Source organism: Mastomys coucha, unplaced genomic scaffold (assembly GCF_008632895.1).
Source record: "Mastomys coucha isolate ucsf_1 unplaced genomic scaffold, UCSF_Mcou_1 pScaffold21, whole genome shotgun sequence".
Taxonomy (NCBI): domain Eukaryota; kingdom Metazoa; phylum Chordata; class Mammalia; order Rodentia; family Muridae; genus Mastomys; species Mastomys coucha.
In genome coordinates, this window is record NW_022196904.1 from 48,739,713 (window position 1) to 48,757,731 (window position 18,019).

The 18,019-nt window shown below is 39.9% G+C and overlaps 1 non-coding gene across 1 annotated transcript; it reads left to right on the top strand.

The window, feature by feature from the left end:
- The first annotated feature begins 17,261 nt into the window (after positions 1–17,261).
- Trnae-uuc lies at positions 17,262–17,333 on the top strand. Its single transcript has one exon. It is a non-coding gene; the product is annotated as a tRNA-Glu (tRNA).
- The last annotated feature ends 686 nt before the right edge of the window (positions 17,334–18,019 follow it).

The following is an 18,019-nucleotide window of genomic DNA, read 5'->3' on the forward strand; positions in this document are numbered from 1 at the left end:
AAGAAGACCCTGTCACACACAGAAGAGATGGGGGTTAAGTGCAGCATGAGAGAAACCTCAAGGCTTGGGTACAGCCTCCCGGTGCTGAGAAAGGCTCACTGTGAATTCCACTTATGATTTCTCCAGCAATTCGTGTCATATACTTTTTAGTGCAAACGTTATAATTAGCTTGTCTGGTTCCCCCCAAACATATTCCTTTGATGCTGTATTGCGATTATGTTACATATGCTGATAACTGTAACAGCAACCAGGAGCACTGGGATACAAATTTTACACTAGAAGACAGCCACACTCCATCCACTTGCTTTTTTCCTATTGCTAATACTGTTTAGATGTACCTCCATTTTTGAGCATCTCACCCAAGTTTATTTCCCAATAATCACTTGAAACTGCTGAAAGAATGCATCTTTCGCCACTACAGCATTTACTAAGATAGCTTGTGCCTCTGATGTCAGGCATTTCTGTGTTTTGCCTTTTATTAAGTAGCTTATTTGATCCTTTATGTGGAATCGTTTACCTACCCATTTTCTATATATCTCAACCTCTATGTTACCTATGTATAATGCCCAATTTAACACCTCCTTTACCTTGCAGAGACCTTTTGCACTAGGCAGTAGCTGTGGTCCATTGCTCCAAAACAGTGATAATATTTCATAACCTTGTCTTATCTGGCTTTTAAAGAAAGATATTCTTTTGTTTGGTCATTAAATGTGACACTGTCCTTTAATTCTTTGATGCTTTTCTTGATCTCACTCCCCATCCCTCTCTTTGGTCATACAGACAGATTTTTAAGGCTTCTCTCCCTTCTCCCCCTCTCCCTCTCTCCCCTCTCCCCTTCTCCTTGGTATTTTTTTAGGCAAGATTTCTCTGTCTAGCCCTGGCTGTCTTGGAACTTGGAACTTACTCTGTAGACCATGCCGGACTCCAACTCAGAGATCCACTGGCCTCCTTAGTGCTGGAATTAAAGGTGAGATTTTTAAATCAAGGGAAGTGAAGGGGGGTTCAAGACAGGGTTTCTCTGTATAGCCCTGGCTGTCCTGGGACTCACTCTGTAAACCAGGCTGGCCTTGAATTCAGAAATCTGCCTGCCTCTGCCTCCCAAGTGCTAAGATTAAAGGCATGTGTCACCACTGCCCAGCAAAGATTTTTATATCTTAAGGGAATATCACTTATGCATACTAAGGCATAGATTTTTAAATAAAATTTCAAAAGGTATCTTTTCAATATCTACAAGATATTGAAATTTTATATACACATATATTATTTATGTTAATAAAATTGAATTAAATTTAAAACGTATATAATGGAGGTTCCCAGTATTTAACAATATTTTCAGTCTTTTAATAAACCAGAAAACTGTCAATTATTTAAATATCATCTAATGAAATATTCTATTAATTATGATCTGGGAGAAGTTAGAAGAGGGTGATAACTATGATCTTCATAGATGTTTCATTAAGGGATGAAAAAAAACCTGACTTCTTGGAGTAGTTTATACCAAAGCAAGCCAAAATCTTAATCCTCTACTTCCCTCTGGAGTATGGGGTCTATAGCCAATCTTTTGTCTGTTATGTGTGTTTGCTTTGTCTGTCCCTCATGAAGGGCTTTGCTCTATATTTATTGAACAGGATAGAAAACATAGTTTGAGAAAGAAATGGGGCCTAGTTTTTTATAGAGTTCTTTAACTGAAAACTAAAAGCAGATGTCATCAACTTATCCACATGTTATATCCCACATTAATGGCTCTCTTAATCAATGGGCAATCTCTCTACCCTCAAAGCACATATATTCTGAAAAATATTTCATAAAACAGAATTTTACATTAATATTAACATCAATTTTAAGACCTTGATTTCTTGTTGATTTTTATTGCTCTGCTCTATGCATTGTGTTTAAGCGATTTAGGAGGCTTTCTGATTTTTCTGTGCACTTGAGCAGTTAGATAGACCTGGAGTCTCTGTTTTTTGAAGTGTGTAAAAATTGGCAATTCTTTCCAAGTCACCTTCTGTTTATGGTGTTTGGATTAGTGATGATGGGTTTTAAATTGTCTTTAGCAAAACCTAGAGGGTGTTAAAATCTTTCTTTCAAGCAGATATCTCCATGGCTTCACTACACTCAAAGATTGACTTTACATGCCAAGAAGACAGATGGATGGTGGGAGTGACCATGTGTAGGGCAGGAGCAGCCTCAACTCATCCAAGAAATGAAGAACTTACAGCCTAGCTCCAGAGCTTCCAGCATGGAGGACCAGGGCTTCCCAGCACTTTGGGAAATAATGAAGTTGCCATCTTTGAGGAAAGTCTTCCTTCATGCTACCCTACCACTGCCTCCAGGAAGAAACCCTGGACCAAATAGGTCAGTTTCATCACAAACACCTGACTGGACCAAAGACTTCCTGTTTCTTGCTGAAGGCTCTAGTTCTCATGTTGGGAAAGCTTGCTGGAAAGGGAAGAATGGGAAGAAGATCAGGGGAAGAAAATTGGCTGGCCAGAGCACTACAGAGCCAGGGATCCTGGAATGATCCCTGGCCTTTAACCACTAGACCCCAGTAGTATACTTTTCTGTGCCCAACACTGACAAAGTTTTCAAATTCTAACAGGCTTCCGTGCTCCTGGCAGAAGCCCTGGTTTATATGTTGCCACCAACAATATCAAGGATGCTGTCAGGAAGGCACAACCAAGAGTCTTCCTGGTATCCGAAAGGACTATTGTAGAGCTATGATGATCAAAATAGAATTATTATATCATGCATGTATATCAAAAGAAAAAAAAAGAGGTGGAATACAGACCTAAGCAAAGTGGAGTGACACAGGACAAATGACTCTGGAACAAATCTGCTTCAAATGGAGAAATGGCAAGTACAGCAAGGACATCACCAGGACTGATGAATCTTCAGGGATCTGGAGATGACAAAATTCATTATGCAATGTTTCTCTAGACAACTGAAACCCTTAAAATAAAAAATTGGAAAAAATAGGGAAAAAAGCCATGTTGTCATATGTATTTTTAAGCACTATGCAGTCCTTCCCTCTTGTCACAAGAAACCTACTATGTTCCCACTGAACACCCCTACCTTCTTCTCCACTAGTACATTTAGCTGATTTCTTACCCTTTGCTTTTAAACTCTGAAAATGGGGCTAAAGAGATGGCTTAGTGCTTAAGACCAGGTCATCTTCTTCCTGGGCCATGTTTTAGTTCCTAGCATCAACATGATGGCTCACAACCCCCTCTAACTCCAGTTCCAGGAGATTTGATAGCTCTCATATGGCTCCCATTGGTACCAGGCATGCACACTTATACATATGAAACAAAAATTAAAACATCATTTTTAAAAAGATAAATGACAAATTATAAAAACAATTTTAATTCCTGGCCAATGCACTAAATATGCATACATACATACACACATACATACATACATACATACACACCAAAATTTAAACATGCATATTCTTTATTTTTTTATCCGTTGTCATTTGCTCTATTCCATGTGGACTGAGTGAAGCAGGGGTATAGGATATTTAAATTATGTCTTCCCCGTTCTCCCTCTACTCAGCAGTCTTTCTGAAGCTGCAGTGTAGCATTTACATCAGATCTTCCAAGCACCATTCTCATTTTCATTTCACTCTTAATTTATTCCATATATTTAACCCATATGCCTGTCTCTTTCCATAGTTCACCTGTTCATCTGTTTGTCCTCAACACTTTGCTAAGGACTAGCTTAAGTGACTCATTCCATTTTTAAATTATTCTACTGCTCTCATTGACAGACTTAAGGATGGTAGTATATGACTCAGGGGCAGAAACTTGCCTAGCATGCATGGGGCCCTGGGCTTAACCGTCTAACATAGCATGAAAAAAGGAAATGCAGACTCTTGGAACAGAATTGTGGCCATGTTTTCTTTTCACAATATCTTACTTAGCCTTTTAATATTGAATATTAGATGATGATATCTAAAATATGTTGTCAGCATAATTTGAAAATTTCAGGTTAAACGTGAGAATCTTACATGGGTACAAAAGGAAAGATCCCTGATTCTTCAAATTCAGTAGTTGTCTTAGTGTGCTTGAAGTGAAAAAAACATATTTACTAAATACTGGCCCAATTTCAGACTAAAACAGAGGTCAGCCTGACCCTCAGGCATGTTCAGTACTTACAGGAACTTTCACTAATCAGCATTGCTCGTCTTCGGAAATCATAGGCTCTGTTCTGCCCCTCTTGAACCTTACTACTCTTTTCTTAAATTAACTGTGGACTTCTCTACCCATTTTTCCCCAAGGTGCTGACTTCTGACATTATAGTTTCCTTAACAACACTATGATTCCCCTTATATGCTCAGAGGTGTGCATGCTGCCCTTACCTCCAGAGTCACTGAAGGCAATCATAAATGTGAGAGGACCCAGAGTTCTACTTCTTAAATGCAGGTGAATCCCAGACATCTACTTCCTGAATGTGGGTGGATCCAGAGGTCTACTTCCTCTATTGTGGATGAGTAGTCAGCAGGTCTGTAAAAGTAAACTTTCTTCAAATGGAAGGGTAAAGCATTCACCTATTGTGTGAAATATTATGTACACTGTATATGAGTACATACTACTATGTCCTTACAAAGTGATCCCTAAACAAACAGATCTAGTCACTCATATTCTACCACCTAAGACTATATTGAGATCTCCCTCAAACTCCTTCCACAAAAGTCTACCCCATCTCTTCTGTTTAACAATCCTCCCTTAAACAGTAAAATCACTGAGTAGTAACAAATTGAATCTGTATTCACTTTATACAAATGATACCAGAATTGTGGGAAGTCCCTCCTCAGTTGCCAGACAATACCAGAGAAATCAGGGCTCCTCTCTTGGGATTCTTAGCCTCATTAATAAAAGAATTAAAGGATGGACAAACAGAATCTCAAGGACAACTTTATTTGAATTTAAAAGAAAAACCCTCAGGGTAGACAAGCTGTAAATTTTAGCATCTTCACAAAGGAGGAGAATGGAGGAGGGAAGGAACAAATCTATGACTTAGGAGTTACTGGCATGGAGGTCTACTACCTGTTAGGAAGCTGCCCCATGGTGAGCACTTGGTGGGGGAACAGCTTTAGAGAAAGAAGAAGGAAGCCCAAAGTATGAGAAAAGATGTACATGGGTGCTAGCCATCATTTGAAAGAAAGAGACAGAAAAAAGAAAAAGAAAAAGTTGTACCGCTCAAAAACGTGGACAGACTTAGTTGAAATTCATGGCTGGGAGTGGGGAGGAATTCTGTGAAGGAAAGTGCAGTAGCTCATTAAAGAAATAATTATTCCATTTATTTCCTGAGCGTGGCTTAATGTGAACCACTCTTCCTAGGGTAGTCCCTTGGCCTGGTAATTGATTTATTCCCCATGAAATGTGAAGTCTTCGCTGAGCCTCCTAGTCTTGATCAGTTGCAAATTTGATCATCAATAGGAGGAGAGGACCTCGGCCCTGTGAAGGTTCTGTGCCCCAGTGTAGGGGAATGCCAGGGCCAATAAGTGGGAGAGGGTGGGGTGGCAGGCATGGGGAGGGGGGAGGCAACAGGGGTTTGTTTTTGTTGTTTTTGTTTGTTTCTGTTTTTTTTTTTTGGAGGGGAAACTGGGAAAGGAGAAATTTTCATGTAAATAAAGAAAATATCTAATAAAAATAAATAAATAAGTTATTTTCTCTTAATGGGTCATTACTAATAATCTAACACAAAGCCTGAAACCAAGAAAGCATGTCACACTTGCCACTTCATATTGTCCTTACTAAGCCCTGTGAAAAATCTCAGGTTCACAAATGAGGGTTCATAGGTCCAAGAGATAACCTTAAGCCAGCCCAGCTACAAATGGCCTGTATGATGGCTAACGTTATATTTTAAGTTTAAATTACTGTGCTTAAGAGATTTATAAAACAGAAATGCCTCCAACCTGTAAGCCCCACTTGCCCAAGAACAAATAATTTCTTAGAATGCTGGGAGCTGCTGTTCATACAAGATAACAAGCCATGTATTTTTATTTCTTTAAACAATCTTGATTGTGCCAACTGCGCAGGATGTGATTGATGACAGTAGGCAGGAAGTATGCAGGCAAGAAGTACCGGGAGATGTATACTTACCCATGACTAGACAAAGATGGAAAATATATAGCTTAGTGGGTCTTGACATTATAAGCCCCTGTCTAATGTAATTCAGCACCATACTCTGGGAATCTCATGTATGGACCTGGCCAGTATCAATAGTCCCGGCAGTATTTAATAAAGCTTGATTCAAATTTGGCTCAAAAATTGTGGTAGTATTCTTTTGCTTGCCCAGTGGGAATAACAGCTGCTTTTAGGATCTGGCTTTAAAGGACCTGAAAGCTGGGGCTCAGGCACCTCCCCTCTCCTAGCCTTACTTAGTGATTAGGGACATTTTTGAGACAGCTGGAAAAGCAGTTGTGGCTGTGACTCAGACCACAGCAAGTCATCTTGGAGTCCACAAATGAGTACTTTACAAAGACTATTCTAGGAAACTAATTTTTAAGCACAATAGGAAATGTTCAAGCTTACTAGAAAATTAAATACATCTAAAGCAACACTAGATACTACTCAGACCGTCAGTACAGAAAACATGAGTACACTGGCCTCCCTTTGTGTGTGTCATGACCCCAGGAGTGCTCCAGGTCTTGTCAATAGCATGCTACCAACTTTGTGAAGAAGCAATGGGGATGTGCATAATAAAGAACTGTTTAAAAGCTATTAAAATATTACACAGCATCTTCGATTCTAACATTTCATCTAAAATGGCCAGAGATTTATGAACTATGTGGTTTATTTTAACATGATTTACAATATGAGAAATGTAAAAATAAATTTAACATAAAAATAAATGGAGGTAAAAAGGAATCCTATAAGAGTCAGAAATATTGAAAAAAATTCTAACAAATTGCATTGGCTAATCCTGGATGGAATGTGGGTTGATACATTAGTCATCTTGCAGTTACTGTAACAAATACATGAGATTCATAACCTTAATAAGAAAATGGTCTAGTAATGACAGGGACTCTGTCCATAGTTAGTTGGTTGTTTTGGTTAATCCGTCAGGATGAGCATGTGCTGGTAGAAAGATATCACCTCATCGGGGTTGGGAAGTGAGAGAGATCCATGAATGTTCCACAATTCTCATTGATGGAGTTCTTGGTGACCTTACACTTCCTATTAGTTAGGTGTCACCTCTTAAATGTGTCTATGGCTTTCCAAAAGCATCAAGCCAAGAAAGTTAACTTTCACACAGGAGTTTCTGGGGGCATTCAAGACTATAGTAATTGATAGATATTTTCATAGTTGCACATGACATTTGATCTTCAAGTACAGTCTACCCAGCCTGGCCTGCTTAAGGTTATAAATAAGCAAAAAGCACATGACATTATGTATGCCCTGCAAGGCAATGTTGTGCCCTTTCTGAGAAGCCCAGTGAAAACTGATGGAGCAACAGGTCAGAGCAGAACAGAAGAAAGGACAACCAAGCACTCGAGAAGGGGTTCTGCATCATTTGTCTTTTGGTGAATGCTAATTAAAACAACAACAAATAGCAGTTCTCATCAATTAAAGCTAATGTCCATGATACTGACTAAATCAATTTTTGTTAAGGATACCGAATAAGAACTCCCACCTCTTGCTGGTGGGATGCAAAGTGGAGCAGCCACTTAAGACTGTCAAGCAGTTTGCATGAGGCTGCATGCTCTAATATTGATTTATGGCCTGCTTGCTTTATCTACATAATGTTAGATTCCAGAGGGCCCTTCCCCTAACATAAACAATGGCAGGCACCCTGTTGAACACTGTGGCTTGGAATCTCTAGCCAGCAGAGTTCCTAGTTGCTAGGATTGACATCCTGCTCCCAACTCTAGAGACTAAAGACAGAGGGAAGTTAGTTAAAACAATAGGTTGCTGTTGTGTATGATGCAGTGGTGAGGAATGTGTGAAACTGATATGCAGTGATTTAGATCTGAGAACTTTAATTTGGGTGAATTAAAAAAAATACATAGGATATTCAAGTTCTTGGGATGAAAGTGGACCAAAAAGAAGTCATTTTTATGTGTCACATCACTGCAGAGCTAGAACGACTATCCTGAATCATTGTAGAACTGAATAGAAGATGTAAAGTCTCGTGGCAAAAACATCTGGGAGAGGCACAGTATTCTGCATGGTAATATTATAAATGTTGTATTTGTAATATTATATTCCAATGGATTAGGTGCTAGCTAAATATGAAATTACTGCATTCATGAGCATTGTTATTAAGAAGTTTTTAAGAAGGGAGATATGCCAACATTTTTCTTTTTAATTTTACTTTATTTTATATGCATGAATATTTCACCTAGATGCATGTCTGTGCAACATATATGTTGTTTGTTGCCCTTGGAGGCCAGAAAAGGGCATAGCATCCTTGGTAACTATAGTTACAGGCAGCTGTTAGCTACCCTGTGAGTGTTAGGATTTGAACCAAGGCACTCTAGAAGAGCAATGGGTGAAAGGACAATGTAAGAAATGGGGTGAGGCTAAAACTAGCCACAGATGATAGATTCAATTTGGAGATGTCAGTGTTAAGTCTTACTTAGCTCCATATAGGTTGACAGCATAACATAGTGATAGCTTTGTGGGCAAATAGCCAAGTGTTGTGAACACTTGAACTTCCTTGCTTTTTCAGGAAAATGAGTCTAGAGGCAGAGAGCTATATCGCACCCAGATCTTGGTTTTGGGTTCTATTCTTTTTTATATGGGACTAGAGTTCCTTGGAGAATGGTTGCCTCAGAGACTGATATGGGAAGTATATAAGATACTTATATCAAGGAAGTACACAAATACATGTAATAAATAATTAAATAGTACACAATGATGTTTTTTTGTAAGAAGAAAAATAATCCTCACTGAAGCCACCAATTCAAGTCAGTTCTCATACCACTGACCAGGCAGTAGCCGTGGCTCCCAAAGTCTATCCTCCTCATGAAAGTGCCAGCTGATAGCCTGTGCTGTTTCACCTGTGTTCCTGACCAACCTCACCAGCTTTCAACTAGAATTAGTACAGCCCCCTTCTTGGGTTCAATTAATGTGCTAGACAGGCTTAGAGAATTCCATTTATTATAAAGAATGCAGAGAATATATAGCAAGAGATAATAGAAAGGGGATAAACCGTTTACTTTGTTTTCTTTGTTGGTGATATATAGGGGGCATGATACTGTTTTTGTTTTCTTTTCCTTTTTTTTCTCTACAGTGATGAGGATGAGAGCAGGGGCCTTGTGTCACTGAGCTGCATGCTCTTATCTCCTGGATTCTTGTGGAGACTTGACTACGTATGCATGGTTGATGGAATCACCAGCTTTGGGTGAGAATTTAACCTTCAGTCTCTCTCCTCTGAGATTAGTGAGTAGAACTAATGTCTTGATTTCACAATATCAAACCCTGAGAAGGAGTAAGGAAGAAAAAGTGGCAAAACCAAAGGCAATGGAAGATGAAGTGGAGTGAGATAAGCCACTGTGTGCTACTGAGTAAAAACTTACACATGAAACCTTTAACTTTGAGTAAGTCACAAAAATAGCATAAACTCACCTGACAAATCTTTCCTAGGAAGTTTAATTTAAAATGTTTACCTTTGTTCTTTAATACTCTCTATATTGTATTAGCATTTTATAACTGGGATTAATTGTTAAGGAGTGAACTGTGTCCAGATTTTTCTTTCTTTCTTTTTTTTTTTTTAATTTTACTTTATTTGTGTGCATGGGTGTTTTGACTACATGTATATCTATGCATCTTAGGTGCTGCTTGATGTCCTTGGAGTCCAGAAGAGGGCGTGGGAAGTACAATTATAGACAGTTGTTTGCTGCTGTGTGGGTGCTAGTATGTGAACCTAAGCCCTCTAGAAGAGCAGCCAGTGTTTTCAACTCTGAGCTATCTCTCCAGACTCAAAAGTTTTCTTTTAAGAGTGAATAATCTCTTATTGTCTCTCAGTAGTAGTATCTATGATCATAATGCCTATGGACTTTGCACATGGGAGACGATAACCTGAAAACTTTTACTCTTCTATTCTTAAGACATGTTTTAATACATCATAGCTGTATTAATGCTCTTAGAGTGTGCTTAGAAGAAATGAATTGCTTTTGGCAAGTTATTGTATCAAGTTTCTCATAAGGGAGAAGAAAGACAAGACACAGCCTTCAGAGGGGCATCAAGAGTCGGTGAAGGTATATCTGAGTGCTAGAGCACTCACTTCTCCCTCACCCTTGGATTGATCCCCATAATTAAAAAAAATATGTATCTTTCTTCTGAAAGAAAGAGGAAAGTAGTTTATATGGCTTCAGCAAAGAGGTTCTGAAAGCCTGTTTTGACAGAATGGGGGTTCCAAGAGCATCAAGACATAAGATCAAAACACCCACAAGACTAAGATGAGAGGAGAGATGCCTCCTCCGTGAAACTCAGCCAGCTCTCTTTTAAACAAACCAGCAGTTACCTTGTAAAGTTTTCCTTTCAATTCAGTATCTAGAGTATTTGCACAATGTAAATCCAGAGCAGAGACTCATTGGTCAATATATTATTTACAATCTCGTCTGGAATTAAAAGCTTACAGTTGTCAGCAAAGGCATAGGGAGTCTTCAGAAATATTTGTTTTTAACCAATATTTCTTACTGGATCATCTTCCACAGTTTTCATCAGCTTAGCTGTTTCAGAAGGACATTTTTAGGAGCCTCTTTTTCCTATCAATCAAGGCTTTCTTCCTGGTCTGACATGCTTCCAGGATGAATAGTTTGTGTATGATAACATTTTCTTGAGGTAAGGACTCTGCTTTGAGGCATCTTAGTGAAACTATGACAGAAAGATGTGCCCAGAGTGAGAGTTAGAGTTGGGGAGACAATACATGAACCAGAATCTTATGGAGTTGGTACTATTGTACCTATACTGTGTGTCTGCAGTTGTGGTTCATGTGTGATCCTGTTCTTAGGGAGTTTGTAAAGTCAAACTTTTATAATTAGAAGCTTTCTAACAAAGTTCAAAAAAGAGCAAACTTCAGGCATACAAAAACAGGGATAAGAAAACAGTCCTCCTAAGGATTTGAGGTAATCCTACACCAACCTAGTCCTCAGGACTCTACTCAGGAAAAACCTGACTCTCTCTAGTACTTATAAGTGTATAGATGAAGCATCTCCATTGTGGGTCCAAGGTACACAGGCCGACAAAAGGGTATTAGAGTACCACATGTTACATGCTAGAACATAGTGCTGAGACAGAAGAATACAACTAAGGATGAGTAAGTAAAAAATAATTGGCCAGTGAAATGTCTTAGAGGATAAAGGCGCTTGTTGACAGGCACATGACCTGAGTTTGATCCCCTGGACTCTTACAATAGAAGGACAGTACCAACTTCAGAGGGTTGTCCTCTGACTTCCTCATAGGTGCAATGTTACTAGCATGCTTCCCAGTCTCCTTCCCAACAATAAATCAATAAATAAACAAAAATACAAGCAAATAAATAAAGGTAATTTTAAAAATTCCTATGTCCTAATACACAGGAAAACAAAATAAACCCAATACTAAAAGCTTCCTATGAAATACTAGAGACCAATATGGTGGGCATGTGCCTGCTTACCTAAGATAAGAACAATGCATCCCCAAGTCTGTCTCAACTGTGTTATGCCACTGTGATTTAATGAAGGACCAGCAAGTCACACTTGCTTTAACAAAGGTTGATGACTAGGTACAGTGAAGGGAATGAACACAATATACAAATGGGGTGTGTTAGCTAGAAGGGCTAGAAATGAACTACATAATCCAGCTTCTGATTGGGTAAGTTAAGGAAAAACCTAAAGTAGTAGAAGGCTGCTCTCTTCTGATGTGTCTACAGAGTGGAGGTCATTCTACAACTGAGGGTTTCAACTAGTCTATTTATAGGATAATCAAACAAACTAGAGACCCACATGGTGTAAACTGACAAGGATTTTGCTAATCTTAGCCAGGAAAAGGACACATGGTGTTTTGTGAGTGACTAAAGGACTTGTTTTGGTCTGAGCTTACAGGTACCGTAGGTCATATCTCATGGCATCCATTTAGTGTTTCTCTACTTACATGTATTTCAGACTAACCACAGAGATTAGATAAGCTATCAGGAAGCTCCTCGATGGAGAAGACTGATTCTCCTTCAAGAATGGAAGTGTTTAAAAGGTTATGCTAGGAGACTCCCTAGAGGATCAGACTGAAAAGGAAAAAGGCTGAGGACACAGACCACGTTTAGAATGCCAGAAGTTAATATCCAGTATGTGATTAACAACCACTAAAGGTGCTGAACATGGACTAATGAAAACATTAGACAGAAGATCTGAAACAAGCCAAGCAGCTTTCCCAACAACTCAGAAATACCCTAAGGAGGGTATATAACAAACAAGTGCTAAGAACTGAGAGAGCTGCTGGAACAAGAGCTTAGAGCTCTTGCCCTACCGCCCCAGGTTGAATCCCACAAGTGACCTTCAGCTACTGGGAACCTCATTTCTTCTGACCCTTCCCAAGTCCCAAGTCCATCTTCTAATAGTTCTGTGATTTTATAAGAAAGTACAAACAGTATGGTACTGTCAGAAAAACAGATAAATTGTTTAATGAAATAGAACCAAGGGCTCTGATATAAGATCCCATACCTACAGTCACTTGATTTTAGACAAAGATATAGGAAACACACATTGGAGAAAAGACAGGATCTCTTCAAAATGGTGCCAGTAAAACTGGATATATGCAAGTAGAAAAATGAATCATGATCCTTCTCTCTAATGCTGTACATAAATAAATTGCAAATGGATTAGAGATCTCAGTGTTATACCTGAAACCCTAACAGTTCTAGGAGAAAGAGTAGAGAGTACAAGTCAAACCACAGCTTCAGGTAATGACTTTCTCAATAGGACTCTGGTTGCCCAGGGGAAAAAAGGACCATCAGTCAACAAGTGGGATCTCATGAAATTAAAAGTCTTATGTCCTGCAAAATGTTTGGGCATATTTGGACTCAATAGATTTTTTTTTTTAAGAAGGAAGTTAGAGGACACTAAGGTGGGGGTGGATCTGGGAGGAGTTACAGAAAGATATGGAAGATGAATATGATCAAAATATATGGTATGACCAGAAAATTAATAATAATATATATCCTCACTTCCTAGCAGCATGAGGGGTAGGGGATCTTCATCATACCTACTGCCACACCTTGCTTCAAAAGTAAGAGAGCCAAATGGCCATGGACTGAAACCTCTGAATCTGTGAGATAAAATCAACTCCCCATCTTTTTACATTGATTTATCTCAGGCATTTGTTACAGTAACAGAACGCTGGCATGCAACACAGTAATCTTACATAACTGGAAAGAAACTCTATCTATCAAAAATTCCCATACATGTGCTGAATATTGTACTGGATTCTTGTATGAACAAGGTAGAAAATCAAATATGCTTTTACTTTGAGGAGGCCTGTTCTGTATTTTAGGGTTTTAATATTTCCATGGTGGAAATGATTCAAAGTATAGACCTAGAGAGTCATCAAATAAGTACCAATGGAAAGATCAGGTCACAGGATTCCAGTGAAAGTCAAAGAGAAAGCAAGAAACACAAACAGACAGAACACGGAATCTGCCCTGCCACTCTACCAAGTGCTGACTGTGTCAAGCACATGAACGAGTCAGTTTAGTTTTCTGGGGCAAATACCTTCATAACAGACTGGGCCCCAATGGTGAACAACAGCACAACACAGGTAACATTCTCATTCCCAAAGTAGCTGGAAAAGTGATCAGCCACATTATCCAAAAATAGAAGTGTTGTATCTGCCTGTCACCTGTCCAGTAGCTAAGTGAGACAAACAACAGATGACTTGGGTAGAGCTTTCAGGGACAGCTGTGCTCACAAACAGCTGGCATGGAGCAACTTCCTCCTTCACTTCAGGCATAACACTACAAGCTCACCTTCAGCATGACTCAATGCTCTCACAGCAACTGAACTTCGTAATAGAGGGAAATTCAGATGAATAGTTGGCCTTCAAAATTAAAGACTTCTGTCAGTGGTACTAGACTCCAAAACACAGGGAATGCTTATACACACATCATATTAGTGATCTTCTAATTACCATAAGGAAGTATGGTTTTTTTTCTTTTTTTGCAGACAATTCATAAATAAGGGGTAATCTGAAGGGCAGAAATCATGGCCCTGGCTTCAGCTTCTCAGATGTCATCATGTCATGGCAAATATCAGTGACTGTAGTGTTTCACGAGTGAGCAAATGATTCCATCTTTAACACCAGGTTTAAAGAAGCTTTTATAACTGCCCACTTTGGGGAAGGGAACTATTTTCTGAAGGCACTCATGAGAGCATAAGGGCCTTCTCTTAGTCAGGGTTTATATTCCTGCACAAACATCATAATCAAGAAGCAAGCAGGAGAGGAAAGGGTTTATTCAGCTTACATTTCCACATTGCTGTTCATCACCAAAGGAAGTCAGGACTGGAACTCTAGCAGGTCAGAAAGCAGGAGCTGATGTAAAGTCCATGGAGGGATGCCACTTACTGGCTTGCTTCCCCTGCCTTGCTCAGCCTGTTTTCTTATATAACCCAAGACTACCAGCCCAGAGATGGCACCATCCACAATGGACCCTTTCTCTTGATCACTAATTGAGAAAATGCCCCACAGCTGGATCTCATGGAGGCATTTCCTCAACTGAAGCTCCTTTCTCTGTGATAACTCCAGATTGTGTCAAGTCGACACACAAAACCAGCCAGTACAGGCCTTTCTCTAGGCCCTACTTCTCAAAGACTCCATCTTTTAACAGCCCAGGACCAGGGTGGTAATCACAGTGGACCTTTGGAAGCCTCAAACTGCTGGAGCCACTGCACTTCCCATATCATTGTCTCTATTCACTTCCAGATGATTCCACCAGTAAAAAGCAGTGCAGCACATATATCCTACACAGTCAGTAGAGCTTCATGGCCTTTTTACTCAGAATGTCCATCATCATGAATAGTCCATTCCTCTATGGAAACCTTGTTCTCTGCATTTTTTATTTATTTATTTTATTTTTTATTTTTTGGTTTTTCGAGACAGGATTTCTCTGTATAGCCCTAGCTGTCCTGGACCTTACTCTGTAGACCAGGCTGGCCTTGAACTCAGAAATCCTTCTGTCTCTGCCTCTCAAGTGCTGGGATTAAAGGTATATGCCACCACTGCCTGGCTATTTTCATAGTATTTCAATACATCTGTGTCATAGGCTCAATTCAAGAAAGTCTCCTACAGGAATTTTACTAGCTCCATGAGTGGGAAGATTTGGGGAAAACAAAACAAACAAATAAAAATGTTGTGGATGGGTTTAAGGTTTAGGCCTTTAAAATTACCAGTCATTTTTTTCCAGATCTAAATGTTTCTTAGGTCTAAATTCTATTATTAAAGTGTTCACTTAGAAGATTGAGGCAAGAAAATTATGAGCTCAAGGCCAGGCTAGGCTATATAATGAACTCTATACCACTACTTCACACATATACAAGAAACCCACACCTAGTAACCAAGTATCCAATAAAGGAGGGAAACTAGAAATACAGGGTATTACTGCCTTGTTCTTATATTTTCAAGCCTTCTTTCTCACTATTCAGTCTTCTCATCCAAAAGTCCATCAGGTAGTAGAAAATTCTGTTATTTTTCATAATGATTTTCCTTATTAGAGGAAGCTATTTCATCATCAAGTATTATTAACAAATAGGCCTAAGTTTTCAATTATTTCACGCACTAAAACTTGATTTCCAATTGTAAGAGCATGCTGAGTACCACAAGTTGCTTAAGTGCTGCTGTGATTCCAGGAAAATCCCACTCTCTTTCTGTGCTTTGTGTTTCTGCGTCCTCCTGGGCCTCAGTCTACTGTGTTCAGGCAGTCGACCAACAGAGAACGAAACAACCACAATTGTCTGAGCAGCCGTCTGGCGTCTACACCAACCCATCTCAAATGAAAGCTGGGAAAGAAAACCTCTGTATGGTAGCCGGCTTTCCACAGCGACTACAAGGCGCGGCGCGGCAGGAAAAAGCGTGCCATTCTAACTCATTTGTGAGGAAGATAAATACATGGCCTTATTCTGTCTTTGAAAAACAGAAGCAAGCCAAAGACCCAGACTTCCCAAGTACCTGTGCATTATTTGCTGCTACCAGGAGTCAGCCAACTCCCCCAAAATCCTTGCTAAATGTGACTGCCACAAGGCTCCATAGGGAATACGGAATTGAAATGCCTGGGTTAAGTGCAAGCCTTTTCTGGGGGCTGTGTATTTCCATCCTCTGTTGCTCTCCTTAACAGGGGTATTTTATCCTGTTTTAAATTGTCGTACGGGCCTATAACTTACGGTAGAGTATGTCTAGCATCCCCAAGTTCAGAAATTAACTCAGAATTCTAGAACAAATCAGTTTTGTCAATCAATTAAAATGTAACTGTATGGTACCGGCAAAGCGTACCTTCTCCGTGTCCAGTCAGAACTGTCTCTTTTTAGCCTTTCTCTGATTCCTGCCCTCCTCAGTCCCAGTCGATGATACTCTTTGTATGCTAAGTGTATAATGAACGTTTTACAGTGCTTTGGCTGCTTGTTGACCTTATTTATAGAGGCATCTTCCCAACAGTGCTTGCGAGTATTCTGAATTCGTTCACCATGAAGACATCTAAGATTCTATTGTCAGAGTTTAAATACCCTCCTCCCTTCAATAACATAAGGAGATCTACGTCAGATCTTAAAATAGAACCTCAAAGGCCCTTTGTGCAAAACAGCCCTTATTTGGGGATTTCATTCATTTCGTTTCAGTTCAGAGTTTGATTTAATCTCAATGAGTGAAAATCAAACAGTGAAAATGGCGATCTAAACTGTATTTGGAAAAGCCGGTCTAATAGTCTCAGCACCAAACCCGGGCTCTGTACCTTGAGGTCAAGGCTCCGGTCCTACCCTTTCTCTGCACCAGTGTGCTGATCCACTAAAAATGTTATTTCTCCTACTGCATTGCAGAGAGTGTAACCGAGGTTTAGAAACAGAGGCCAATCTAAGGGCTGGGTGTGAGCGGTCTACAACGCCAAAGACCAGAGACCCAGAGAACAGTAAAGCCGCACAAACAGAGAGAATGCCTACAGCACTGCAGGGACCGAGGACACAGTACTGCTGCGCAGGCGCAGAGACAGCCTGCCGAAACACTAGGCGGGGCACTATAGGCGGAAGCAGCTTTGAATGATTCAATAGATTGAAACTAAGCGCTGTATTCGTCAGTTCCCACATGGTCTAGCGGTTAGGATTCCTGGTTTTCACCCAGGCGGCCCGGGTTCGACTCCCGGTGTGGGAACAGTAGACGACTTTTTTTTTCTTTCTGTAAAGCACTCAGTATTTCACAGTATGGCATACAAACAGTGGTCAGGCTGTTATATTCTGGCAAATTCCCCGTCCTTATTCTCCTATGGCCAGTTCTTAAGAGGTGAACAAATTAGAAACACTGTCAGTGAACAGAGGAGCCACATTTCAGGACCTGCCCAGTTGCAGTCCTGTGGGTTGGGAAGAAGCTTTCTGAAGGGGAGTCGCTAAGGCTGAGATACTAAGAAAGCAGCCTCCCAGAAGAAACGACTTTGTGGAAGACTGCAGAGTAATACAAAAGGCAGCTGGAGAGGCCACATTCATTTATTCATCTGCTCACACTTTGCCTTACAACTTACAGGAAACTGAGGCATGGAAGCAGTCTCTGAGTAGAATTACAATTTTAGGCTCAAGCTTCTAAGCAAAGACAAATTTTCAGAAGTAGAAGTCCTTGAAATCTTAAATGCTGGAAATCAATCCTGTGTGTACACCTGCGTGTTTGCCATGGTAACCCAATCCTGCATGTGTTAGTGCATACCTGCAATGGATCAATGTTTGAATGGCAATCCCTGTGCCATTCCTAGCGCTTACGTAAACCTTGTCACCAACCCCACCATGCTCCAGTTGCTTACCTAGTGCTGGTGGTTCTCAATTTTCCTAATGCTGTGACCCTTTAGTACA